General features: G+C 44.9%; 2 long non-coding RNA genes across 2 annotated transcripts in view; one reads left to right on the top strand and one right to left on the bottom strand.

The window, feature by feature from the left end:
• LOC132535014 (uncharacterized) overlaps positions 1-18,195 on the bottom strand; it is a 37,519-nt gene extending 19,324 nt beyond the window's left edge. The window contains exons 1-2 of the long non-coding RNA XR_009546797.1: positions 17,680-18,195; positions 984-1,109 (exon numbers count right to left, since the gene is read on the bottom strand). This is a non-coding gene — a long non-coding RNA (uncharacterized LOC132535014). The remainder of the gene's footprint in view (positions 1-983; positions 1,110-17,679) is intronic.
• Positions 12,419-15,352, top strand: LOC132534917 (uncharacterized). The gene is made up of 3 exons (XR_009546674.1): positions 12,419-12,543; positions 13,302-13,468; positions 14,621-15,352. It is a non-coding gene; the product is annotated as an uncharacterized LOC132534917 (long non-coding RNA).
• Positions 18,196-27,937: the final 9,742 nt, after the last annotated feature.

The following is a 27,937-nucleotide window of genomic DNA, read 5'->3' as shown; positions in this document are numbered from 1 at the left end:
AACACGTGGAAGTGTGTATGTGTGTGTGTGTGTGTATGTGTGTGTGTGTGTGTGTATGTGTTACCTGTCTAGACAGCCAGATCTGCCAAATCAACTTAGTTTTTCAGTAGGGTGAGAGGTGTCACACCCAGGCTGCACAGCCACAGTTACTTTAGAGACAAGCACTAAAGAAAGGAGGAGAAAGGGGACTTTTCTTCTTCTTCTTTTAAAAAATATTTATTTATTTATTTATTTATTCATTTTTGTTGCCCTTGTTGTTTTATTGTTGTAGTTATTATTGTTATTGATGTTGCTGTTGTTGGATAGGACAGAGAGAAATGGAGAGAGGAGGGGAAGACAGAGAGGGGGAGAGAAAGACAGACACCTGCAGACCTGCTTCACCGCCTGTGAAGCGACTCCCCTGCAGGTGGGGAGCCGGGGGCTCGAGGGACTTTTCTTCTTATACATGTTAAAAATAAAACCGAGATGCTGTATTGCACCAAAGTAAAAGATTCTGGGGTGGAGGTGGGGGAAGATTTCAGGTCCTGGAACGTGATGGTGGTGGACAACCTACAGGGGGTTGAATTGTTATATGGAAAACTGAGAAATGTTACACATATACAGACTATTGTATTTTACTGTCGACTGTAAACCATTATTCCCCCCACAAAGACTAAATAAATAGATAAATAAATAAAACCAAGAAATTAAAATAACATGGGGCTGGCAAAACAGCTCACTTGGACAGTGCCCTACTTTGTCATATGTACGACCCAGGTTCAGACCCAGCCCCCACTGCACTGGAGGCAGCGTTGGTGCTCTGGTCTCTCTCTTTTTCTCTCTCTCCCTCTCATGTCCCCTCTATCTGAAAAAGTTGACCCAGGACAATATCATCCCAGCAACACCAAAATGATAAATGACATAGATAAACCCAGTATAGTAATACAAGTAACATGATCTTGGGGCCAAGAGATGGGAACTGCTCAGGGGAACATACAATTTACCATGTCCAAGGATCCAAGTTCAAACCCTTAGCCACCACATGGGAGCACCATGCAAAAGGGAAGCTTCATGAGTAGTGGAGTGGTATTGTGATGTCTCTCCTTATCTCTGTGTCTCTCCCTTTCTACCTGGAAGAAAGAATAAAACAAGAATGTTGGAATTATGTAGTAATAAAGCCCCAGTCAAGTCTTGGCAGGAAAAAAAAATCTTTGGTACGTTTTTCAAAAAATTGAGGTAAGGAGCCCCAGGGAGATAACATAGTGGTTATCAGTCTTTCATGCCTAAAGCTTGGAGGTCCCATGTTCAATACCCAGCCCCACTGTAAGCCAGAGCTGAGTAGTGCTCTGATAAAAAAAAAAAAATAAGGAAAAAACAAAAACAAAGGAAAAAAAAAAGCAAGCAAACACAACACAACAAAAAGCCCAACAAAACAAAAATAAAAGTGAGGCAAGGTTTACAACATTGTATATTTAGGGGTGCAGGATCACACCTCTCCAGTTCTATGTTGCATGAACAGTAAAGTTTAACCCAATCAAATTCTTAGGCTCTCACTCTAATGGACATTAAGAGGAGGCCAGCATATTCCCAGACAAGATGTGACTGGAGCTTATGCTGGAAAGGAGATGTGAGAGCTTAAAGGAGATTGCAAGTCCCCTTGCTGGCTCCCTTTTTTTCTCCTTCTTCTTCTTTAAAATATATTTACTTATTTTTATCAGATAGAGACAGAGCGAACTTGAGGGGGGAGGGGAGATAGGGAAGAAAGAGAAATAGAGAGACACTCCGCATCCCTGCTCCACCACTTGTGAAGCTTTCCCTCTGCAGGTGGGGACCAGGGGCTTGAACCAAGGCCCCAGCTCACTATAATGTGAGTACTTAGACCAGGTGCACCACTGCCTGGCTCCATTCTCTTTTCTTCTTAAAGAGGCAGTAGCACACAGGTGGCACATGGTGCCTTGGGCCTACCCAATCAGGAACAAGTGACTGCACCTGTCTCTGGTTTATGCAGGTGCTTGTCAGAAAGTCCCATGTGAAACGTATGTGCTCAGGGAGCACCTGGGGGCTTAACGGGACAAATGTGACTGGAACTTATGCTGGATGTCTGCCACAGCCCTATCCCTATTCTGCTTTCAAAAATACCACTATGTGGGAGTCGGGCGGTAGCGCAGTGGCGCAAAGCACAAGGACCAGGGAAGGACCCTGGTTCGAGCCCCCGGCTCCCCAACTGCAGGGGAGTTGTTTCACAGGTGGTGAAGTAGGTCTGCAGGTGTCTTCCCCTCCTCTCTCCCTCTGTCCTATCCAACAATGATGACATCAATCACAACTACAATAATAACTACAACAATAAAACAACAAGGGCAACAAAAGGGAATAAATAAATAAATAAATATTTAAAAAATACCATTATGCTTCACTGCAGTCCACTGGGTCCCCTTCACCCCGTCTTTCTCCCTCAACCCCTCAGTTAACCTTGATTCAGTAGTCAAAATTTAAAGGCTTATTTTGTTCTGAAACTAACGTGGTTTTTTTATAAAAAAGAAAACCATTTTCTTTTCTTTTTAAATTATTTATTTATTATTGGATAGAGACAGGGAGAAGTTGAGAGGGGAGGAGGAGGGAGAGAGGGAGAGAGGCAGAGAGACACCTGTAGCCCTGCTTTACCACTTGTGAAGTTTTCCCCCTTTAGGTGGGGACCAGGGCTTGAACCGTGGTCCTTGTGCACTGCTAGGTGTGTGCTTAACCGGGTGCATCACCGCCTGGCTCCAAAATAGCATTATTTTCCATAACAAAGACATTAAAAAATTCTGTGGGGTTGAGTGCCTCGTGTTATGTACAATTTCCCCAGCTGTGGATCTTTTTTCTTTTCTTTTCTTTTTGAGAGAGGGAGCTAATAAGAGACACCACAGCACAGGAACTTCCTCAGGCCATGGCACTCGCATGGGTGTTGTCTCTGCACAGCAGCACAATGCTCTACCTCGCGAGCTAGCTTCTGGCCAAGCAAAGATATTTGGATAAGAAGCATTGACATGATTTTCTTTCTTTTTTTAAATATTTATTTATTCCCTTTTTGTTGCTCTTGTTGTAGTTACTATTGTTGTTGTTGGGTAGGGCAGTATGGACAGAGGAGGGGACGACAGAGAGGGGGAGAGAAAGACCGACACCTGCAGACCTGCTTCAACGCCTGTGAAGCGACTCCCCTGAAGGTGGGGAGCCGGGGTCTCGAACTGGGATCCTTTTGCCAGTCCTCTTGATTTGCGCCACCTGCGCTTAACCAGCAGCTCTACCGCCCAACTCCCGACATGATTTTCTAACACATTTGTAACTCCAGTGTTTGGCTTAATGTAATACAGTTGATATCTATCTATCTATCTATCTATCTATCTATCTATCTATCTATCTATCTATCTATCTATCTCCTTTTGTTGCCCTTGTTTTATTGTTGTAGTTGCTCTTGTCATCGTTCTTGGATAGGACAGAGAGAAATGGAGAGAGGAGGGGAAGACAGAGAGGGGGAGAGAAAGACAGACACCTGCAGACCTGCTTCACTGCCTGTGAAGCGACCCCCCTGCAGGTGGGGAGCCAGTGGCTCAAACCGGGATCCTTCCGCGGGCCCTTGCTGCTTTGCGCCACCTACGCTTAACCCGCTGCTCTACCGCCTGACTCCCTCCCTACAGTTGGTTTCTTATGTTTGCTTCAGAATAAAATGTGTTTCAATTGAACAGTATGGAGAAAATCAGGGTCCATGTAGTCATGTCGTTATAAGAACAAGTAACTAACAGGTAGTTACTGACGTTTTTCAGCACAGAAAAACTGAGGGGAGTGGGGTCGCCTGGCAGTGGCACACTGGGTTAAGCACACATAGTACGAAGTGCAAGGACCCATGCAAGATCCCAGTTCGAGCCCCTGACTCTCCAACTGCGGGGGTGGGGGGGGGGTCACTTCACAAGTGGTGAAGCAGGTCTGCAGGTATCTCCTTGTCTCTCTCCCTCTTTGTCTCCCCCCCTTCTCAATTTCTCCCCATCTTATTCCCGGTTCAAGCCCCGGGCTCCCCACTTGCAGGGGAGTCACTTCACTGGCGGTGAAGCAGGTCTGCAGGTATCTATCTCTGTTTCCCCTCCTCTCTCGATTTCTCTCTGTCCTATCCAACAACAACAAAAACAACAACAGTAATGACAACAACAAGGGTAACAAGAAGGGCAAAAAAAGGAAAAAATGGCCTCCAGGAGCAGTGGGTTCGTAGTGCAGGTACCGAGCCCCAGCAATAACCCTGGAGGCAATAAATAAATAAATAAATAAATAAATAATAAAAGGAAAAAATATAGAAAAAATAGCCCCAGGAGGAATGGACTTACAGTGCAGGCTCTGAGCCCCAGCAATAATCTTGGGGGCAAAAAAAAAAAAAAGGTTATTTTTGAAAGGTTGGATGCAATGTGGAACCTGAAATGACATGAGTAAATTTGACATCCTGCTACATTAACATCCATTGATCCACTAGCATTTAAATGGGTCTCTAACCAGGCACGACTTAGTAACACCATCCACTGGGAAAATCACCACTCACTGAGTAATGCATGTTTTCCCAATGCTGACAAATCTCATTATATAAGATTTTAAAAAGCCACATATTTTAGTAACACCACTGACTCCAATGGAAAAAAAGTCTATGTGTTGAAAAGCTGTCAAGCTTCACAGTGGCAGATGTAAATTTTCTAAAACTGTCATTTTATTTGCTTGAAAGGTCAAATTTTACCTTTGGCAACAAATAATTGTTAGCATTATTCATAGAACAGACAGGTTTATTTTATTAACTTTTGCAAAAAAAAAAAAAGGAAAGAATGTCTCTAAATGACACAGTTGAGTAAGCATGATCTGTCAGTTATTCTTTCAAGCAAAAAGAGTGTTTCATGAAAAAAAGCAACTAGGGCAGTCTCCAATTCAAATAATCCTTATTTGTGCTTCAAACAATTCACAAGTATTTATTCTTTCTTATGAGAATTGTTAAGAAATAAGGCTACAATAGGAGTGGGAGGGAACTCATGTTAAGAATTCTAACCCCCAACTGGGGACCAAAATCTTATTTTATTTTCACAGAAAAAAATTACTATGCTGTGTTTTTGTAAAATGGAAGAACATGTCATTTGTTTTAACCCCAATAATACTTTTTTTTTTTTTTTTAAAGATAAGGTTTACAGAGACTTCTGGAAGTGGGGCTACAGAGTAGCAGTCGCTATATTTCTCTCCTCTCCCTGGTCAACTAGGAATAGCAAAGAAGATCACCTGAGAATATGACAAAACTAGACTAGCGCTACTTTGGGAACCCACCAAGACACAGGTGAGTGCAAACATGTGTGGCTCCTGGGCAGAGAGGAGCTTAAGGAGAGATCTTGGGGCTAAAAGCCCTTATGTACTCCAGAGTGGCTGGTAAGTCTGGCAGTTTGCAGTTGAGTTACCACCTCCGGTCTGAGTTTTCACAACAAAAAGACTGCTGAAGGGAGGAGAGGACACCCTAAGACTCACCAAATGATACTGTGAGTCTCCATTGCTACTGTCCCTTGGAAGCTGAAGCAGCAGTGGGGAGGCCCTGTGCTGACATGGGGGTGGGGGGGGGTGGGCAGAGAACTAAACAGGCAACTCAGGAGAAGATCTACATTCCTGGTGGTCTGAAAATGGGGCTGTATAGTGGCAGCCTTTCCACACTGTTCTGATAAATTGGGAGACGGGGTGAACTAAATAAACTAGATGTCCAATAGTTGTTTTTCTTCCCTATAGGCTATGGGAGGCTGAAGGCTTTTTAACTATAAATAGGTTTTTGAGTTTAATCCCTCACTCCTGACCAAGAGATAAAATAGAGTAGGGGAGAGATAGCACAGGGGTTATGCAAAGAGACTCCCATGCCTCAAGGTTCCAAACCCCCAGGCCCAATTCGGCTGCTCTGATAGCAGCCAGAGCAGAGCTGGGCAGTATTCCTTTGCCCTGTGAATCTCTTTTTTTTTAATTTTTTAAATCCTGTTTATACTTGTGGGTTCTGTGGCAATTATTCACCGTGTCTCCCAATAGTTCTAATTTATTAAATGTCCAGTAATTCTAGTGTTAAAATATTGGATAAAATTCTATCCAACTGGATACAGCAGTATATTAAAAAGAGTGTTCATCATGACCAAGTTGGGTTTACCTCAGAGATGCAAGGTTGGTTTAATATGTGTAAATCAATCAACATGATCCGCCACATCAATAAAAAGACCAAAAACCACATGGTTATATCAACAGATGTAGAAAAAGCCTTTGACAAAATCCAACATCCCTTTATGATCAAAACACTACAACAAATGGGAATAGATGGAAAATTCCTCAAGATAGTGGAGTCCATATATAGCAGACCCACAGCTAACATGATAAACTGGAAGCATTCCCCCTTAAATTAGGCACTAGACAGGGCTGCCCACTGTCACCATTACTATTCAACATCGAGTTGGACATTCTTGCCATAGCAATCAGGCAGGAGGAAGGAATTAAAGGGATACAGATTGGAAGAGAAGAAGTCAAACTCTCCCTATTTACAGATGATATGACAGTATACATAGAAAAACCTAAAGAATCCAGCAGGAAGCTTTTGGAAATTATCAGGCAATATAGTAAAGTGTTAGGCTACAAAGGTAACATACAAAAGTCAGTGGCATTCTTCTATACAAACACTAAGTTGGAAGAAGAAATCCAGAAATCAATTCCTTTTACTATAGCAACAACAACAACAACAACAAAAATCTAGGAATAAACCTAACCAAAGAAGTGAAAGACTTGCATACTGAAAATTATGAGTCACTATTCAAGGAAATAGAAAAAAAAAAAACACAAAGAAGTGAATATTTCATGTTCATGGGTTGGAAGAATTAACATAATCAAAATGAATATACTACCCAGAGCCATATACAAATTTAATGCTATCCCCATCAAGATCCCAACCACATTTTTTAGGAAATTAGAACAAAAGCTACAAATGTTTATCTGGAACCAGAAAAGACCTAGAATTGCCAAAACAATCTTGAGAAGAAAAAACAGAATGGAAAGCATCACACTCCCAGATCTCAAATTGTATTATAGGGCCATTGTCATCAAAACTGCTTGGTACTGGAACATAAATAGAAACACTGACCAGTGGAATAGAATTGAGAGCCCAGAAGTAAGCCCCCACACCTATGGACATCTAATCTTTGACAAAGGTGCCTAGACTATTAAATGGGGAAAGGAGAGTCTCTTCAACAAATGGTGTTGGAAAAAATGGGTTGAAACATGCAGAAGAATGAAACTGAACCACTATATTTCACCAAACACAAAAGTAAACTCCAGACGGACCAAGGACTTGGATGTTACACCAGAAACTATCAAATACTTAGAGAAAAATATTGGCAGAACTCTTTTCCATATAAATTTTAAAGACATCTTCAATGAAATAAGCCCAATTACAAAGTAGCCTAAATAAAAATAAACCATTGGTACTACATCAAATTGAAAGACTTCAGCTCAGAAAAAGCAACCACTACCCAAACAAAGAGATCCCTCACAGACTGGGAGATCTTTACATGCCATACATCAGACAAGAGGATAATAACCAAAAAATATAAAGAGCTCACCAAACTCAGCAACAAGAAAACAAATGACCCCATCCAAAAATGGGGAGAGGATATGAACAGAATATTCACTACAGAAGTGATCCAAAAGGCCAACAAACACATGAAAAAAAATGCTCCAGGTCTTTGATTATCAGAGAAATGCAAATAAAGACAACAACGAGATACCACTTCATTCCTGTGAGAATGTCATACATCAGAAAAGGTAGCAACAACAAATGCTGGAGAGGTTGTGGGGACAAAGGAACCCTTCTGCACTGCTGCTGTTGGGAATATAAATTGGCCCAACTCCTGTGGAAAGCAGTCTGGAGAACCCTCAAAAGTCTAGAAGTATACCTACCCTATGACTCTGCAATTCCTCTCTTGGGGATATATCCTAAGGAACCAAATTTACCCACCCCAAAAGATTTGTTTATATCTATGTTCATAGCAGCACAATTTGTAATAGCCAAAACCTGGAAGCAACCCAGGGGTCCAACAACAGGTGAGTGTCTGAGAATGTTGTGGTCTATACACAATGGAATACTACTCAGCTATTAAAAATGGTGACTTCACCATGGGGTTGCAGAAGGTGGAAGGTCTGGCTTCTGTAATTGCATTCCTGCTGAACATGGGCATTGGCAGGTCGATCCATACTCCCAGCCTGTCTCTCTCTTTCCCTAGTGGGCTGGGGTTCTGAGGAAGCGGGGCTCCAGGACACATTGGTGGGGTTATCTGTCCAGGAAAGTCTGGTTGGTATCATGTTGGCATCTGGAACCTGGTGACTGAAAAAAGAGTTAACATCTAGAGCCAAACAAACTGTTGACTATTATGAACCTAAAGGCTGGAATAGTTCATATGAAGAGTTGGAGGGGGGGGTCCTCTGTTTTGTAGATAGTTGTCCTATTTTAATTATATTCCAAAGAGCTCATGACTATACTAGTTTTTTTTTTTTTTCCTGAGTCTGACATCTGATAAGGGGTGGATGGATCCAAGTTATTGTCTGGGGAGATGATGTCACAGCTAGAAAAAGGACCAGAAAGCTAGGTCAAGGAAGAGAGCTTCCAAATATGGGAAAGGTGTATAAATATTGATAACTGTAAAGCCCACTGATTTGATTTGCTCTGGGGCCCATATTCAGCTTAGGACCCTATGTGACCTCTGCATCCCTGTAGATCTGAACTCACATTCTGTGGTCATGAGTAGGAACGTTTCAAGCTGCCCCAATTTCAGGACCCATCTTCCTCAGGTGGAACATAAGAGTATGTTGTCCAGCCTCCCTTCAAAGGATGGAACATTCTCTACTGTTGTTGATCCATGGTGAGGGCAAGGTCCTATCTGGGTCCATACTCCCAGAGGGATAAAGATTTGGAAAGCTAACAGGGATATGGAGTTCTGGTGGTGAGAACTGTGTGGAGTTGTGCCCTTCTTATCCTATGTTTTTTGTCATTGTTTCCTTTTTATAAATAAAAAATTATATATATATATGTATATATATATTTATTCTTGAGAAGTTCAGTTTTTCATAGGAAAGTGACTAATTGAGCAAGAAAATACAGTGTAACGTGCTTGGAAAAAAATGGTGAATTTACCTTCTTTATCTCATCTTGGATGGAGCTTGAAGAAATCTTGCTAAGGAAATAAGTCAGAAAGAAAAGGATGAATATGGGATGATCTCACTCATAGACAGAAGTTGAAAAACAAGATCAGAAGTTGAAAAACAAGACCTCTGAATCCCTGTAGATCTGAACTCACATTCTGTGGTCATGAGTAGGAACGTTTCAAGCTGCCCCAAGAACTTGGGCTGGGTCTGGGGTATTGCACCAAAGGAAAAGACACTGGGGTGGGAGGAGGGCTCAGGTCCTGGAGCATGATGGCAGAGGAGGACCTAGTGGGGGTTGAATTGTTAAGTGGAAAACTGGGAAATGTTACGCATGTACAAACTATTGTGTTTTGCTGTCGACTGTAAACCATTAATCCCCCAATAAAGAAGTTTTTAAAAAGATAAGGTTTACGTATGTATTAATGAGATATAACCAGAGTATCATTCTGGCATAGGTGATGCCACGTATCAGACTCATGACCTCACACATTTAAATCCAATCTTCTAGCCACTGAGAAGCCTCCCAGGATGCAAATCCCAGAAATCCTATGTTTCCTTATGTCGTCATAAGAATTTTGGAAAACTCTTACTGGTCTTTGGATCACACTGAGAAACACTCATGTTGATGTTGATTAATGTGTTTTCAAAAAGAAATACATTTTTAATGTCCTCACTTCCAACTTCCAACTGTATTAGAGAAAACAATCCGATAAATATGACTTGTGCCACATGTGATAAAAAGCTTATGGGGCTAGCGAGACAGCTCACTTAGAGAATGCGCTTGTCTCATCATGTAGAGCCCGGCTCCCGCTGTCCTGAGGGAAGCTTTGGTTCTGTGTCACTCTCTCTCTGTCTCTGTCTTTCTATCTCAAAAAGTCATCTTGGAGTGGTGAATTTCCAGTGATGACCAAAAATGAAATGAAATGAAATAAAATATATATAGCCTTTTTCTGGGGGAATTCATGAAAACCATGTCTGCTTTTTAAAAATTATATGGCTACCTTTTAAAAATATTATCTTTTATTTATTGGATAGAGACAGCCAGAAATTGAGAGGGAAGGGTGGGGAGCAGATAGAGAGGGAGACAGAGAGACACCTGCAGCACTACTTCACCACTTGCAAAGCTTTCCCCCTGCTGGTGGGGACTGGGAACTCGAACCTAGGTCCTTGTGCATTGTTACATGTGTACTCAACCAGGTGTGCTACCGCCCGACCCCACTACCTTTTTTTCTGTGCCTTCATCTACACTGAATTTAGAGCTCTCCCTTTCATTTTTCTCAACCTTCGTGGAGTATTGACAGTAAAACTGGTTCATCTCAGCAGAAGTGGAGCAAAATTGCATCTGATTGGGGAAACTATTTGAAAACAGTATTCACTGTACTACATACATGGTATGCCTACCATCTATATTTCTCATTTCATATGGTTATTAAATCTGAAGAGGGTTCCCGGTGTCTGTTTTACAGGTGATTGACAGCTGTTAAACAGGAGGTTTTGCAATGCTAGTCCAGCTTACATCATTCTGAAAAAGAGATTAAAAAAAAAGGAGGTTCTAGGTGTTTCCAATCAAAAAGGAACTCCCTGTAAAACATTAATCCCTCAATAAAGGGAAAAATAATCAAAAAGAAAAAAAAAGGACCTTCCCCCTCACTGGGTCCTCTAGACCTCTGTTTTCTTGGTTGCACTAAAGGGAGTTAGGTTTTCCACCCCTGGCAGAGAGGGAGGGATAGGAGATATGTGTCCAACCTAGGAGTTTGTCTGGAAGTTTGACTTTGAGTTTGGAGTGTGTTGAATCTAGGAGCAGACAGGGGCAGTAGCCCAGTATTTTCACCATGTTTCAAGACCTACTGGTCTCTCCCTCCCCCCCCCCCCCCCCCCAGTACTGCTCAGCTCTGATTTATGATGGTGCAGAGGAACTGAACCTGGGGCTTAGGAACCTCAGGCACGAGTCTTTTCCTATAACCATTATGCTATCTCCCCACCCTGGGTCAATTTTTTCATCTGTAAAGGCAGACAACTGGGTGGGAATCCTTTCAGCCAATCATTCTGGGGGAATTTGGAGATTGCTGAAGGAGATAGGAGGCCCGGCTGATTTTACAACAGTATTCACTGTCCCCGCCAGGGGGCGTGCCAGCCCTCCCTATAATTTCCAAAAGATAAGTCACCAAGTCAGCTTTTCTAAATGTTTCTGAAAGCCTCTGAACAAATGACAACAGATATTTCCGGGGGAAGCAGAACAGGCCCGGTAGTGTGAATGAATGGAGGAAGATTCCAGAAGTGACAGGAAGCCAGCACTAAAACTAGTTAGTGTTGGTTGGGGCGGGGGGTAGGGAAGAGGTGGCAATGTACAGCTGTTCTGAGAATGAGCTTATAGTTTTACCCAGCAAACACCTACGGAGCCAGGAATGTGCTGGCATTACTGAAGCTGCTGTGAGGGAATCAGACAGACCCGCTCTGGCTCACAGGCCGTGGGAAGCCAGCCATTACAAAGTGGTAATGAAGGTTAAGACAGGCTAAGTTCAGACAGGTGATAACAGATAGCAGGGGGTTGTAACCTGGTCTAGGGGATCAGGGAAACTCTCTGAGCGAAGGCAGCAGACTAGAAAGAGCAGCAGGGATGAGTGAAGGGGCAGATGGGAACAGGTAGGGGGGAGGATGAGAGGATGATGAGTGAGTGGGTGTGTCGACGTAAAGGGATGAATGAGTCTACTGGGAGGCTCAGGAGGCAATGGAAAGGCAGAGTGGGGGCCCTTTGTTGTGTAAGAGATGAAGGGCTGACTGAGAAAGGAAGTTGGAGTGACTGGGAGGGTTCAGCTCCTGTGAAGGAGACTAAATTTAATCTAAGAATCTTGGAAGTAGGGAGTTAGGCAGTGGCACACATACTACCGTGCATAAGCACCCAAGTTCGTGCCCCCACTCCCCACCTGCTGGGGGGGAAGCTTCAAAAGTGATGAAGCAGGTCTACAGGTGTCAATCTTTCCCACTTCCTCTCTCTCCTTCCTCAATTTCCCTCTGTCCTATCAAATAAAATAGAAAGAAAAGAAAAAAGAAAAAAAAGAGGAAAAAAAGGCCACTAGGAGTGGTAGACTCATAGTATTGGCATCAAGGTTCAACGATAACCTTGGTGGCAACATTAAAAATTTTTTTCTTTTGGAAATCAGTGGGAGGGCTGAAGGAAGAGGTTTGGTTTGGGGGTGAACTTTCCAGTAGGCGTGAAGAATGGTTTGGAAGACAGCAAGAATGTTGGCCAGGCCACTGTTAAGGGTATAACTATCTAGACCACTGAATGAGAAAGTCAGTTTTGTTCTTGACTGAGAAAGAGAGGCAACATTGGATGATCAGTAACCCACAGAGTAGGTGAGGAGTGAATTGAGAAAAATTGAGCAGGTTAAGCCCAAGTTTGTTTTTAGTTCTTGTTCCCAGTCATCTGCAAAGTCTGATCTTGGGGGCTTTCAAAGGCTGGGTGTTAAGAGAGCTGGGGTAATTGCCTCAAAACTTGGAAAGGCGATGGCAGACCATGAGTTAACACCCTTTAATTTCTATTTCACCTATTAAAAAATTATGGGGGGGGAAATGTAAGAAGAACCTTGTACCTGGAGGGCTGAGCTGGAGTGTCATCAGCTGAGGGGCAGAGATGCTTAGAAAATTCTCGAATCGGTAAAATGACCAGGCACATTATGTGACCTCTGATGTTTCAGTCATGTAGACTCCTTGTGCTTCCCTCATGGGATTTCAGGGTTTAGTTTCTTGTCAGTGAAGCAGGAATCAGGGCTGCTTACTGCACCTCTTCCTGTGTTTGTGCTTATATAATTATCACCCAGCACACCACAGGCCCTGTGTTGTTCCCACTTCCTTTAGTTAATTTGTCCTGTATTAATTATTGGGACACTTTATTTTAGGAGGGCAGTGACTCACCTGGCCTGGCAGGTTCAGAACAGCTCTGTTGGCAGCTGACAGACAGGGTTTGGTCTCCCAATCCTGCCTGATCCATTCAGGAGCAAAGATGCCTCATCTCTCCTGACATCAGGCCTGGGGAGGGAGTCAGCACCGCCAGGGCCTGACCTGGTCAGAGCCACCGAGTGAGACAGACCTGTTCTCTTTATATCTCTAAACAGGGAGCCAGCAGGGCCAGCTAATGACCCCCTCAGGCTGGGGGTGCCACAGAAAAAGACAATGTGGTACATAGTATTCAGACCTAAAGTCCCCGACCAAAGACTTCTGAGAAGCCAGATACTTGAGGAGCCTAGAACATTCTCTGCATCTAGTGCTCAATTTATTCAAGGTGGGGTGCCTGGTTGCTGGTTGATGTGTGTTTCCCTAAAGTTATTAGCTCAAGCTGCTCTTTGTCTCTCTGGGTCTCTATCTTGCTATTGCTGCATATTTTGTTCCTGAGGTTTCTACATTCTAAAAAAATATTTCATTTATTTTTACGAGGGGGGGAGAGGGAGTGGGAGGGATAATAATCACTCTGCATGAGCAGTGCTGAGGATCAGCCTCACACAGGCAGACACTGTGCTCTACCTGTGGAGCCGCCTCTCTGGCCACGTGTTTCCGCATTTTTATTCCAGCTCTACTCTGAACTGCAACTTGAAATCCTGTGAGATTTAAGATCCCTGGATTCTCAGCTGATGGTGTCTAATGCTTTGCTGATCTCCAATACAGAACCGGCTTCAATAGAGAGGTTTCCATCCCACCCAGTTTCCCATTTCTCTGGACACACAGCCTGGCTCCTCTCCAATCCAACCCTTTACACAGTTTTTCTTTTTCTTTCTTTTTTTTTTTTTCTTCTCAGATCTCTATGCAACTGTGTCATGCACCACCTTAGAGATCTCCAATGGATTCCTGTTGCCACCATCCCAAACCTGTCACTCTTCAGCTTGATTCACAGGGCTCATGATAACTGTGTCCCCCACCCCCGTCCTAGCATCTGGGTACTCTCTCGTTGCCACTCAGTCAGAGACACACTTAGGGGCACTTGTGGAATATGTGGTAACAGTTTGTCTCCACACCTTCAGATGTTTTAATTGCTCCTGTGACTACCCAGGTCCCAAACTCATCCTTTGCTTGAAGCCTCCTGAACTTGCTTGAATGCTGCTGCCTCCATGAAACCTTCCTGATTCCTGCCAGGATCCCTCCACCCTCATCCCATAGCACCTTACACAGCAGAACCAGTTTTAGGGTGGGGGGAGGGGTCACACTGAGGTCACTCCCCTGGCTGGTTATATTCTGTCCTTCCTGAGGCTAGAGATTGGACCTTGTCCATCTCTACATTCCCAGGCTTGGCAGAATGCTCTGCCACAACAGGAATGAGTTCTTGTAAAGTACACGATAGTCTGCAGTGAGGACCCCCAACACTTCATCTGCACTATTCCAGCCTTTAGGTCCATGACTGCTTAACAATTTGTTTGACTTTGTATGTTAACTCTCTTTTCAGCCACCAGGTTCCAGATGCTAGCTAGCATGATGCTGACCAGACTTTCCTGGACAGATGACCCTACCAGTGTGTCCTAGAGCTCCGTTTCCCCAGAGCCCCAACCTACTAGGGAAAGATAGAGGCAGACTGGGAGTATGGATTCCCCATGTTCAGCGGGGAAGCAATTACAGAAGCCAGACCTTCCACCTTCTGCATCCCACAATGACCTTGGGTCCATACTCCCAGAGGGATAGAGAATAGGAAAGCTATCAGGGGAGGGGATAGGATATGGAGATCTGGTTGTGGGAACTGTGTGGAGTTGTACCCCTCTTATCCTACGGTTTTGTTAATGTCTCCTTTTTAAAATAAATTAAAAAAAAGAGAAAGAACAAATGCAGGGATGAACAGAGTAAGATTCATCCTCTGCTGCAACAAAGATGTGCTTTATCCAAGAACAAAGCTTCTCATTTAAAAAAATTATTTATGCAGTGAAGCAGGTCTGCAGGTGTCTCTTTTTCTCTCCCCCTCTGTCTTCCTCTCCTCTCTCCATTTCTCTCTGTCCTATCTAACAATGACGACATCAATAACAACAACAACAACTACAACAATAAAACAAGAGCAACAAAGGGGAATAAATAAATAAATGTAAAAAAAAAAGAAGAAAAGAAAAAATCTCCCCTTTGTATGCCAATGAAATTTCAAATCAAAAGTTGTTAAATCAAGTCAAGGCTATGGGGTTTTGAGTAAGCTTATCTAACTGACACCTGCCATACTCCACAGTAATGTGTGTGGGGGGGTGGGGGTGGGGCTGGGGGAATACTCCAACATGGTGTGAGAGCATCCCATGTTGGGAAGGTACTATGTCCATCTATTGAGCAACGCCTAATCCAAGTGTTTCTAGCCCAGAAAGATCCCACCCACAGTCACAGGGAACAGTACTTTTAGAACATCGCTAAAGGCGCTGAGTGGTGGTGCACCTGGTTGAGTGTGCATGTTACAGTGCGCAGGGACCAGGGTTTAAGCCCCATCCCCAGTCCCCACCTGCAGGGGGAAAGCTTCACAAGTGGTGAAGCAGTGCTGCAAGTGTCTCTCTCTTCCCCTCTATCTCCCTTTTCCCTCTTTATTTCTCTCAGTCTCTATCAATAATAATAATAAGTGAGTAAGACGCTCCCCCCCAATAAAACATCGTTAAGTGAACTTCACAGTTCCATAGACCGCAAGTTATTTCTTAGCTCAACCTTGATTCCTTGAAGCCATTTTCCTTCTCCTCTGCCTGAGGAGGTGGAAGAAAAGCAACATTTCCTAGAGCCCAGTGGGCCAGGGCTTTAGGGAACAGGCCCTGTGGAGAGGATCTGGAGGCATCATGCTAAGTGTATGTGCTTGGAATGGGGTATAGATAGTGGTTTGGCCTTCCTAATGGGTCACTTTAACTTGGAGGGGGGAATTCAAGAAAGGGGCCACAATGTGCTGTGGTATCAGGGTTCACTAAGAGAGTTAAGGGGGTGCTGGGCAGTAGCACACTGGGCTAAGTGCACATAGTACGAAGCGCACGGACACACACAAGGATCTCTGTTCGAGCCCCGGCTCCCCACCTGTGGAGACGGGGGCACTTCACAAGCGGTAAAGTAGGTCTGCAGATGTCTCTCTTTCTCTCTCTCTCCTCTCTATCTTCTCGTCCTCTCTGACTTTCTCTCTGTCCTATCCAATAAAATGGGAAAAAAATGACCTTCAGGAACAGTGGATTCATGATGTCAGCACCAAGCCCCAGCGATAATCCTGGAAGCAAAAAAAAAAAAAAAAAAAAAAAAGAAGCAAAGAAAGTTAAGATAATGTGATCTGAAGTCAAAATGATAGGATGAAATATAAACTGTGGAAGCAGGAGACAGGAAGTGGGGGGGGAGAGCAGCTATACATGGAAATCAAGGAGGCAGAGGAGGAACTGGCGGGGGGGGGGTCAGCTCTGCCCTCTTTGTGTAAGTGGTCAAGGCTGATAAGGATGCTGTGTCCGGAATCTGAGGGTTGTGAGTGGAGGAGAGAGAGGGGTCTGTGGTTCTGGGTGAATATGTGGTCCCCTCCAGAAAGCCAAGGGTTTCTGCTGAGTTGTTTTTACAGGTATGAGTCAATCTCTTCCAGAGCAGGTCACACATCCTGTACGAGAAAATCTTCCAGAGGGCTGAGGCACTAGTTCAGCCAATTAGAGCACCAGCTTACGTGTCTCCGGCCCTAGAGGTGACGGGTTCAGTCCCTGATGCCACCTTATGCCAGGAGAGCTGAGCTGAGCTGGGCAGAGCTCTGGTCCTCTACCTCCTCCCTCCTTTTTTCTTTTTCCTTTCTTCTCCCTCATTAGTTCTCTTTCTCTTCCCTTCTCTTTCTTCTCCCCCTCCCTCCCTCCTTTTTTCCTTTCTTTCTCTTTCACTCCTCCTGCACTGGCTCCCTCCCTCCTTACTCACTTGTCAGAGCACTGCTCAGCTCTGGCTTACAGTGGTGCTGGGGGTTGAAACTAGGCCCTCAGAAGCTCCTCAGGCACGAAAGTCTGTTTCATAAACTGCTGTGTTAGCTCCCTGCCCCCATCTCATTTTCTCCTTCTTTTAAAAAAATTTATTTTGCCACCAGGGTTATTGCTGGGGCTTGGTGCTTGCACTATGAATCTGCGGCTCTTGGTGGCCATTTTTTCCTTTTTTTTTTTTTTTTTTCCCCGTAGGTCAGATAGAAACTGAGAGAGGAGGGGGAGACAGAGAGAAAGAGAGACGCCTGCAGACCTGCTTCACCACTTGTGAAGCGACTCCTGAGGGTGGGGAGCCGGGGGTCTTGAACTGGGATCCTTGTCCTTGTCCTTGTGCTCTGTACTATGCGCACTTAACCCACTGCACCACCATCTGGCCCCCTCATTTTCTCCTTCTTAATAAAACATAAAAAAGAGAAAATGGCACCAGGGAGGTAGCATAATGGTTCTTCAAAATACTTATATGCATGAGACTTAGAAGGCACAGGCTCAATCCTCAGCATCACCATAAACTAGAACCGGGCAGTGTTCTGGTAAAAAAAACAAGCAAGCAAGCAAAACCAAAACCAATACCTACCCCAATCTCTTGATTTCTCTCTGTCCTATTCAACAACAATGACAGTAATAACTACAGTAATAAAAACAGCAACAATGAACAACAGGGCAACAAAAGGGGGGGAAGGACTCCAGGAGCAATAGATTCGTAGTGCAGGCACCAAGCCCCAGCAATAACACTGGAGGCGGAGGGAGAGAGAGAGACAGAGAGACAGAGAGACAGAGAGAGGAGATATCCTAAAAAAATTCCTTGGTTTATGTCAGACATTTTGTGTCTGGTCCCTCCATTTCTCGCCTGATGGCCTTGGAGAAGTCCCAGTCACTTGATAATTTTGAACCCCCCCCCCCCCTTTCTCTCCTGTCCCATATGCTGACTCTCTAGGCTGCTGGCCTCAGAAAGATGACTAGGCCTCAAAACACAGCACAAGGAGCCAGGACTCCAGCTCTAGGCACGAGCTCTGCCTTCCTAGCCTTTAGCTGGGCCTCGATTTCCCCTTTTTGCAATATGGGGAATGCCCTTGGCATTCCTGGAGCTGCCCAATTAATTACTTCTCCATGTTCTCAGGAAGTGCAATGCCTTGCAGTTCTGCAGGATGCAAATTTGTCACTTTTCTCTCCCCCCTCCCCTCTTTTTTGGCCAAGCCTTTCGCCTCAGCTCCAGTTTCATAACCTCGGTCACCCCTCCCCTCTCCTCCCTTCCTGCACGTACTGAATCCTCCCCCTCGCCCAGATGCACACCTGCGGGAAAAGTTGGCATGGCCTCCGCTCCATCTGTCACCGCTTCAGCTAGCTTGAGTGAGCTGATGACAGATAAAGTAATTGCAGAGTGTATGAATGACTTAATATTTGACGTGCTTAAAATAATTTTTGTAATGCCAAGCATTTGTATAATTTATAGCTGGAGTCCACAGTTTTTAATTTGCTTCCCACTTTTCACTACTGCAGTATCAGAGAAGTGTTATGTCCACAGCTCTGGCTTTTCCTGTGATTTACAGAAGATGTGGAGAACATTCCACAGGGCTGACGGTGATGCCTACTGATCTGTGAATCCCAGGGTCTGGCTCGCTTAGTCTATTGAGGTGCTTTCATATACTGGATGATTGTCTTGCTGACTTTCGCGGTTGGGGAATCAGTTAACAAATACTTACTGACTGCTTCTATGTGCCAAACACCATCTGAGGCAGAAGACAGCAGTGAACAAGATGGACCAGGTCCCTGCCCTCAGGGAGTCTACAGTTTGGTGGGGACAACAGATAAGATGTCTACAAAAACAGCGCAACGGGTGGGAGTGGGCGGGAGGGATGGGTCACAGTCCTTTGGTGGCGGGAATGGTGTTTATGTACACTCTTAGCAAAATGTAGACATATAAATCAGTAGTTAATTAATATGAGAGGGGGAAATCAATTGTATGTCTCAAAGTTTCTCAAAAGACAAACTGAATCTTTTTAATATATAGGCTGTGTATTTGATATGCGGACTCTCTCAAAAGCCTAGACCAAGTAGATTAGAAGCATCCAATAGCACAGCTATATACAAGATACTGGATACTGTACAGCAAACCATAACAAAGGGACTTTTCAAAGTTAACCCAATTAACAAATAATGTGATGATAATATTAACTATCGATTGTCTTTTTGAACCCTAAGACAGCAGGAACCTCACATCTTCACTATAGAGCCCCTACTTCCCCCAGTCCTGGAACCCTTGGATAGGGCCCACTTTCCCGTATGCATCTCCCAATCCAAACCAAATAATATTGCATCCGCCGATCACAACCTAACCAACGCAACGATTGCCACCTCAACATGCTTCACCTCAGACTGTATCCAGAGACTTCACGTGTGGAATGACAACCCTTCAGCTTCATTACTCGGGTGAGACCTTTCCTTTTATAGTACACTCTAATTTCATCTCAGGTAGTTCACTTTCTAACAAAGTCCCATAACCTAGATATACACCAGTTTCTGTGAGAGAGAGCTTATGTGCACACGTATCCATAAACTACTGCAAAATATATACCTGAAAGCAGTAGTACACTAGAGTTTGCAGTGAGTACCTCCCTAACACTTCCTCTCCACTATTCCAAGCTTGGGATCCATGATTGCTCAACAAATTGTTTGGCTTCATATGTTGACTCTCTTTTCAATCACCAGGTTCCAGATGCCACCAGGATGCTGGTTAGGCTTCCCTGGATTGAAGACCCCACCAATGTGTCCTGGAGCTCAGCTTCCCCAGAGACACACCTTACTAGGGAAAGAGAGAGGCAGACTGGGAGTATGGACCAACCAGTCAACGTCCATGTTCAGCGGGGAAGCAATTACAGAAGCCAGACCTTCTACCTTCTGCAACCCTCAACGACCCTGGGTCCATGCTCCCAGAGGGCTAGAGAATGGGAAAGCTATCATGGGAGGGGGTGGGTTATGGGGATTGGGTGGTGGGAATTGTGTGGAGTTGTACCCCTCCTACCTTATGTTTTTGTTCATTAATCCTTTCTTAAATAAAAAAAAAAAAAAAAAAACAGCGCAACAAGGGTAACTTAAAGCATTGAGAGCTTGTCTAGACTGGAGGTGTGGACAAGACACCTTGGGGGGTAGTATGTTAACTGAAAGAATTTGTGGGGAAGCAGGGCATTCCAGAAAACAGAAACATATGTGGGGAACTAGGAAGCTGAGCCAGAGAATGGTTAGTCTGAGCAGCTAGAAGATGTCCAGTGTGACTAGACTGTGGGCCAAGAGACAGTAGCAGAGCTCTGGTGGCACCAGGGGACATACCTTAAGTGCCCTTATACAACATGTTAGAACACCGGGGGGTGGTGGGGTGGTGGTAGAGACAAAGGAACTATAGAGAAAGCTGCAGAGTTCAGCCTTACCACAGACATGTGAGTACGAGGCAAAAAAAAAAAAAAAAAATTCAAAGTAGAAATGCAAGATGTCCAACCAATAGAATCCTCTCACTCGTTGACAAAGAATGCAAAACCAAGTGAGAGCAAGAATTCCTGGGGAAATCACCTATGAGAACACAGATCTGCAGAGGTGTATGCACAGGTGTATTTACTGCGTTATTTATAGCAGAGAATAACTGGAGACAACTGTCCATCAGTCGGGCGACGATTAATGATGTTCTTATGGGGTTGGCAGAATAGCTTACTTGGACAGAATGTTGCTTTGCTATGTGTGAGAACCAGGTTTGAGACCAGCACCAGCCACGTTAAAGGAAGCTTTAGAGTCGCGGTCTCTTTTACTCTTTTGGCCTCCGTAACTTCCGTGTCTCTATCTAAAAACTGATATTTATGAGTCATCTATTGGATGAATACTGTAGCAGCCACTAAAAACAGAGTTAGCTTTAAATGTCTATGGAAAGTAAAAAAATGCCCATGTTACACTAAAACAAACAAAAAAAAGCAATGAGCAGAACAGTCTCTTTGTTCCGATTTATGTAAGTAAAATGTCTCTGGGTGTAAGAGTGGCAGGATATATATATCAACCTGTTGAGGGTGAACAGCTCTGGGTATTGAGATGAAGTAGGCAGAGCTACTCATTTTACATTTGAATTTTTGTACTAAAACCTAAAAAAAGGACATTTACAAAAGAGAATGCATAATCTCATCTTCATACTTCTTTCTCAGAGCTCAGAAGCCCAGACCTTAGAAACTACTTTGGAACGGGGGCCTGGACAGGGCCAGTTGGGTTTGGGGTGTGGCACAAGTTGGGACCTTGAATCAGCTCTGCTCCCCTTGAACCCTTGACTCCCTGTGAGGGACACACAGATGCCACAGGTCTCCTTTTGGGTCAGACACGGTAGAGTGAGCCACTGTGGCACTTAGGGGGATACCAGCAGAGAGGCATTCCAAGACCTAAGGAGGCAGGCAGCTCTGGAAGCTTGTTAAGGTGTTATGGGACCTATGACCCCCTGACAAGGTTGACAGCTGCATAGGTGGGAGTGGAGTGGGGTTGGAGCAAGGCTAGAGAGACCAGGATTTCCTAGAGGGACCAGCAAACTGCTGAGAGTCAACAAGTCTTCTGGCTAGTGTCACTGGTACCTGGTACCCAGATAACTGTGCACTCAGATTAATTCCTATGGGCCCAGCCATGAGGGAGAGATGAGTCCAGCTACGGAGATGCGGAGCTATAGAATATCGACCAGAGGCACAGTTACTACCTCCACCTCATCCCCCCCCCCAAATATTGCAGCCTCCCCACTCCCATAGCCCAGCTGTGTTGCTTTAGTCCAGATGGATCTCTTCTGGGCTGAGTGCACACGGTCTGTTTCCGGCCAGTGTGCAGCTAGGCTGTCGGGCAGGGCTAGCTGTGGGAGCCATGACCACACTCCAGAAGTAGCCACTGTGCACACAGCAGGCTTTGGCCTGGGGTTGGGGGTGGGGCTTCTGGCCACTCTGATGCAGGCCAGGGGCAGCCTCTCCACTGCCTTCTCCGAGCCACAGGCCCACAGGAGGCAGCCGAGTGGAAATTCAGTCAGACAGGCTGGTGAGTCTCCTCTGGCACTGTGACAGCTCCACACCGTGGGAACCCGCACCCGGGAGACTCCTTCAGGAGAAGCCTCCTGCCTGCGCTCACCACCTGGGCCAAGCCTGTCCTCAGCTGAGTGTCCTGCTCAGCAAGTTCTGGCAACTGAGTCTGGGTGGGGAGGGAGTGGCAGAGTTGCAGAGGCTTCTCTGAGGGTGGGTGAGCCCCCTCCACAGCTCACCTCCCCAGCAGGGTAGGAGAAGAGGCAGGAGAGGCAGAAGAAGGCCCTTGGGTTTGGATATGGCCTTTGTTAGCTGTGTGACCCTGAGGAGGTGGTCAGCCTCTCTGAGCCTCTGGAGACAGACTATACAATGTGAGTGTTAAGTCTTCCTGTGGTACAGCCGTAACAACAGTATGTCATGATACTGCAGCATTGATAACAGGATGGGCACTCATAATGGTAATAACTCTCTATTAGGAACAATGTAAGTAACAGGCCCTGTTCACCCTGTGTTCCTCACAGTGGCTAGATGGCGCGGTCACACTTAGCCTGCTCGGTTCTGTTCCGAGATTGCACCAACTCCTAACATAAAACCCAGTGTGTAGTTGACCTTGAACAGTATGTGTCCACTTCTCCTTGAGCTGTCTGCAAGCCTTCCTTTTATCCTGTCTACTTCCTGTGAAGCTAACATGAAGACTGTATGCTGATAAACTTCTGGGTTTCTTATCACTCCCTTTGCTCTAGCTTACTTTACTATAAAGACATAAAAATGAGGATAGAGGGGGCTGGGCAGTAGTGCAGCGGGTTAAGTGTACCTGGCACAAAGCACAAGGACTGGTGAAAGGATCCCGGTTCGAGTCCCCAGCTCCCCACTTGCCGGGGGGGGGGTGTCGCTTCACAGGCGGTGAAGCAGGTCTGCAGGTGTCTATCTTTCTCTTCCCCTCGCTGTCTTCTCCTCTCTCTACTTCTCTCTGTCCCGTCCAACAACGACGACAGCAATAACAACAGTAATAATAACAATAACAATGACAAACAACAAGGGCAACAAAGGGGAAAAAATGGCCTCCAGGAGCAGTGGATTCATAGTGCAGGCACCAAGCCCCAGCAATAACCCTGGAGGCAAAAAAAAAAAGTACAAAAAACAGTTGAGGATAGAGCATACAATACTGTATCTTACATAAGTCTATGATACATGCATGCCTATTACATATACTATTAATAATTGATGTAATATATTTTATATTATGTACCATATAGTGTATACTCCACAGAACATGCAAAATATAGGTTAACTGACTGTTACTGCCACCAGTCAGTTTCTAGTCAGCCTCATGATGCTAGTACTTATGCTTGGGGGTGTCAAAAGCTACACCCGCTTTCCAACAGTGTAGGGATGGGTGGCATAACACGTTGTTCATGGGTCAACAGAACTTCATTTATAATGTCACTAGACAGAAAGTTTCACCACGAAGTAGAACTTGGGCTGGGTTTAGTGTATTGTACCATGGGACTCGGGGGGAGGTGGGGCACTTTCAGGTCCTGGTGTTCGATAGTGGAGGAAGACTAGGTTGGGGGTGAGAATGTTTTGCAGAAAATTTAGAAATTTTACACATGTGTATCTGCAATTGTATTTACTGTGAACCATTAATCCCCCCCCCCCGATAAAATAAAGAAACAGCAAACATATGTATGAAAAGGAAAAAAAAAAGATGAACAAAGCTTTTTGTGTCATTTGTTCACTGGTGGTGAGAGAGGGGATAGCCGACGGGGTGCCCAACTCACAAGCTGGAAGCCCCAAGTTCAACCCCCAGCGTTACATATGATGCTCTGGTTCTCTCTCTCCACCTCCCCCCACCCAAGTACCTTTAAAAATTTTGTTCCCAAGGATGATTACTACGTGATCTCACTCATAGGCAGAACTTAAAAAACGAGGACAGGGGTCAGGTGGTAGCACACTCAGTTAAGTGCACACATTACCATGCACGAGGACCCAGGTTCAAGACCCCAGTCCCCACTTGCAGGGGGCAAGCTTCACAAGTAGTGAAGCAGGTCTGCAGGTGTCTCTCTTCTTCTTTCCTCCCTCAATTTCTCTTCATCCTATCAAATATAAGGGGTGGGGGAGGAGAAACAAGGACAGGAAGGGGAAACACAAGGTGAAACTTGAACTGGGTTGGATGTATTGCACCAAAGCAAGGGACTCTGGGGAAGGAAGGCAGGGAGAGAGGTGGGAGGTGTTTGGGGGTCCTGGTTCATGACGGTGGGAAGGGATCTACGTTGGGGGTGACAGTGTTTTGAGACACCGCAGGGAGATGAGCGATTGTATTTGTGTCAACAACGATACTATACACCACTGACTCTCCAATAAAATGATTGAAGAAAAAAAATGTTTTATTCACTACATTCAGAGCAGCGTTTGGTAGATGGGGAATGCTCAAATGCAGGAAATGGTTAAAAGCCTGTGAGCCTGGACTAAGCTTCCTTCAACTCCTGAGCAATGTCCAAAGGAGACTATGCCTCTGGAAAAGGTGGTGCAGACAGATGCCCCTGCTCCTGGCAGGGAGGGAGGTGACTTGCATCGTCTTCAGTGGGGCAGATGTTCATTCCAACCAGTTTCAGACACACTCAGCGTCGGAGACCAAGGGGCAGAAGGCGGAGTCTGGCTATCTGGTCCTCCCCGGTGAGCACTGAGGGTCACTTATCACCTCTGGGTGGGCCTCAGTTTTCTCACTTATTGAATCTCTCTTCTCAGAATTGTTGAGGACTGAACAAGACGGATGGACTCTCAGACAAAGTGCTTTCGTGAACAACACTGTAATGGGACAAGATGGAGAAATATTTGCTTTCTTCTAGAAGGACACACACACACACACAGAAGAATGCGTGGGTAGGAACTGAATTTAGGGGAACACACCCGAATAAGCACAGGAGGGTTTTGGATCAGGGAGGTTTGGGGGAGAGAGTGGTGAAGGGCATGAAGGGGTGTCTGACGTGACCCCTCCCATAACTAGTTCCCCCACATTCATGGTCTTTGAATTCACAAAGTGCTTGTAAGGAAGTGATGATTTCTTGGCTTCTGAGGGTTGGGCTGAGTCAGAGGGGACAGAGGGCAGGATGGAAGCACCGGGGAAGAGACAGGAAGAGGTGAGCACAGGAATTCATAGTAACAGGGATGTGAGAAGGGAGAGACTTTGGACGCTTACTGGCCAAGATTGAGGTTTGGATCAGATCTAATAGAATTATTGTGGGTTAGGGAGCTACAGCATTTTATAAATACATTTGGTTTATTTCATGAGAAAGATGGAATCACTCTGGCACATGCGGTGCTGTGGATCGAACTCAGGAGGTCACATTCACGATTATAAGTTTTGTGTTCTACCTCTCAGCACCACTTTCTGGGCTACAACAGACAGCAAAACTTTCTATCTCTTCGTCATCAGCACCACCACCAACACTATCTCTATTTGGGAGAGAGAAAACAGGTGCAAATCAAGTTCTTCCTCAATCAAGGTCACATAGCAAGGAAGAGATAAAACTGGCTTTAAATTCCCCGTCTCCTCAAAATGACTGGAAGTGGTGATGATGCTTAGTGAAGTAAGTAAGGAGGTGCAAGACAACTACTGGGTGATTTCACTCATGTGAGGAATGCAGGGAAGCATCTAAACTTGGAAAAGAAAGGAAGGAAAGGAGAAAGGAAGAAAGAAAGAAAGAAAGAAAGAAAGAAAGAAAGAAAGAAGGAAGGAAAAAGAAAAAGTGACTAAGCTGTCTCTAAAACTTTGTAAAAACTATGGTGGTTACCACTGGGGTGGGGGTGGGAGAGTGCCACAGAATTTAGGTGGTGGGTGTGCTGTGTCAGCTTGTAAATCATTATTAAGTCACTAATAAAAATAAAATAAATTCCCTGTCTTCTGCTTCCCACCCAGGGCTGTGCCCTGGAGCCAGACTGCTTGTCCATCATGCAAGACTCATGGTCTCAGGTGACAGATGAGAGAGAGAGAGAGAGAGAGAGAGAGAGAGCTCATCTCCCAGGGTTACACAGTCCACCCAAGGTGGACTGAGTCTTGTTCAAGGTACTCAGAATAGGCAGGGAGCAATTTGCTGGTCAGGCTGCCAGGGCTCTGGGGAGTATTTTCCTCTTAAGACAAATTATTTCACTCTCTTGGGGCGATCACCCCCGCCTACTAACTGTACTAAAGTCTTCCCTTTCTGCAGCTGGATTAGGGCTAGTGGATCAGAACTGAGCACAAGACCTAGGAGCTCTGCTCCCCACCCCTGTGTAGACTGCTCAGTGGCACCTGTATCATCCTCTCAGGGCCCAGTTTCCTTTGGTCACACTTCAAAGTGTCATCACACAAATGCAGGCTCAATTTAGTTTTAATCAAATAATTGCTGAACATGAAATTACCAGGCGATCATTACCAGATCCAATTATTGATGACTAAGAAAGAAATGTCCTAGGAAAGGAGGATACACCAAATCAAGCCTGTGTGCAGGAGGTTTAAAAGTAATCCTATGCCTCACCAATGTGTCCTGGAGTCTCACCTCTGCAAAGCCCTGCCCCACTAGGGAAAGATAGAAACAGGCTGGGGATATAGTTCAACCTGCCAGTGTCCATGTCTGGTGGAGAAGCAATTATAGAAGCCAGACCTTCCACCTTCTGCATCCCATAAGGAATTCTGGTCCATCACCCCACAGTGATAAAGAATAAGGAAGTCTCCAATGGAGGAGATGGGATACGGAACTCTGATGGTGGGAACTGTGTGTAATTGTATCCGTTATTTTATAACCTTGTTAATCATTACTAAACCAATAATAATTTTTTTCAAAAAAAGAAAAATGGGCAGAAATATATATATAAATATAGATAATTATAGAAATAATAGTCAACCCATTTCTGTGACCTTGGGAGAACTACTGAAGCTTCCAGTGGAGGGAATGGGGAACTCTGGTGGTGAGAACAGTATAGAATTATACCTCTGTTATCCCATAATTTTGTGTATCGGTATTCAATCACTAATAAAAAGATAAAATAAAATATTAAGGTAAGGGAGAAGAGCAGAGTGGGATGAGGGAGGGTGTGGTATGAGAAAGAGGGAAAGGGAGAGGGAAAGGGAGAGGGAGAGGGAGAGGGAGAGGGAGAGGGAGATGGAGGCTGGGTGAGGAATAGGGAACTTGTCGTACCTTCCAGACCAGTACGTCTCTATCCAAATGATCCCGCCAAATGTCTAGCAACTAAATTCCTTAACTAGGGTGAGAGAAATGAAGAAAGATAGGGAGAAAAGGACAGGAGGAGGTTGCCCCAACCACTGTCTTTAAAAGGAGGCGAACTCCAGGGGGCAGGGGATAAAGGTTCTAGAACTTGAACTATCTGCTGTAGCACCAGACACTGGTGGGAATGATTCAGTGATCTCCAAACACTCATGGGCTTCCCTTAGCACCTTTCAATAAGATGGAAGTTTCCCAGTGAAGCTGCTGACATGATCTTCCCATTCTGAGCACCAGGAGCCAGTCCAGAAGGATTCAGTGGGGGCCAGAGAATTGGAGAAGATGGAGAAAGATTTGGTGAGACCAGTTGAACTCATGCTCTGTACTTCATGGGCAAGAAGTAAATGCTGAAGTCGGATTACAGGCCTGAATGATTCCACATTCGGTGACATGGTTTTGGTGGCTTGAAATGACCGTGGCAGTTGGCAAGCAATACAGGACTTTTTTCTTTGCTGGAGAATTTTTTTTTTCAAGTCACCAATAAGACCAGACAGAAAGGGCAAAAATAGAAATATCTACCAATAAAAACACCTAAAATGTTGGCTAAAATCAA

The sequence above is a fragment of the Erinaceus europaeus genome, chromosome 20 (genome assembly GCF_950295315.1).
Source record: "Erinaceus europaeus chromosome 20, mEriEur2.1, whole genome shotgun sequence".
Taxonomy (NCBI): domain Eukaryota; kingdom Metazoa; phylum Chordata; class Mammalia; order Eulipotyphla; family Erinaceidae; genus Erinaceus; species Erinaceus europaeus.
Note: the sequence above shows the minus strand (reverse complement) of the source record. Positions and strands in the feature narration are given on the sequence as shown.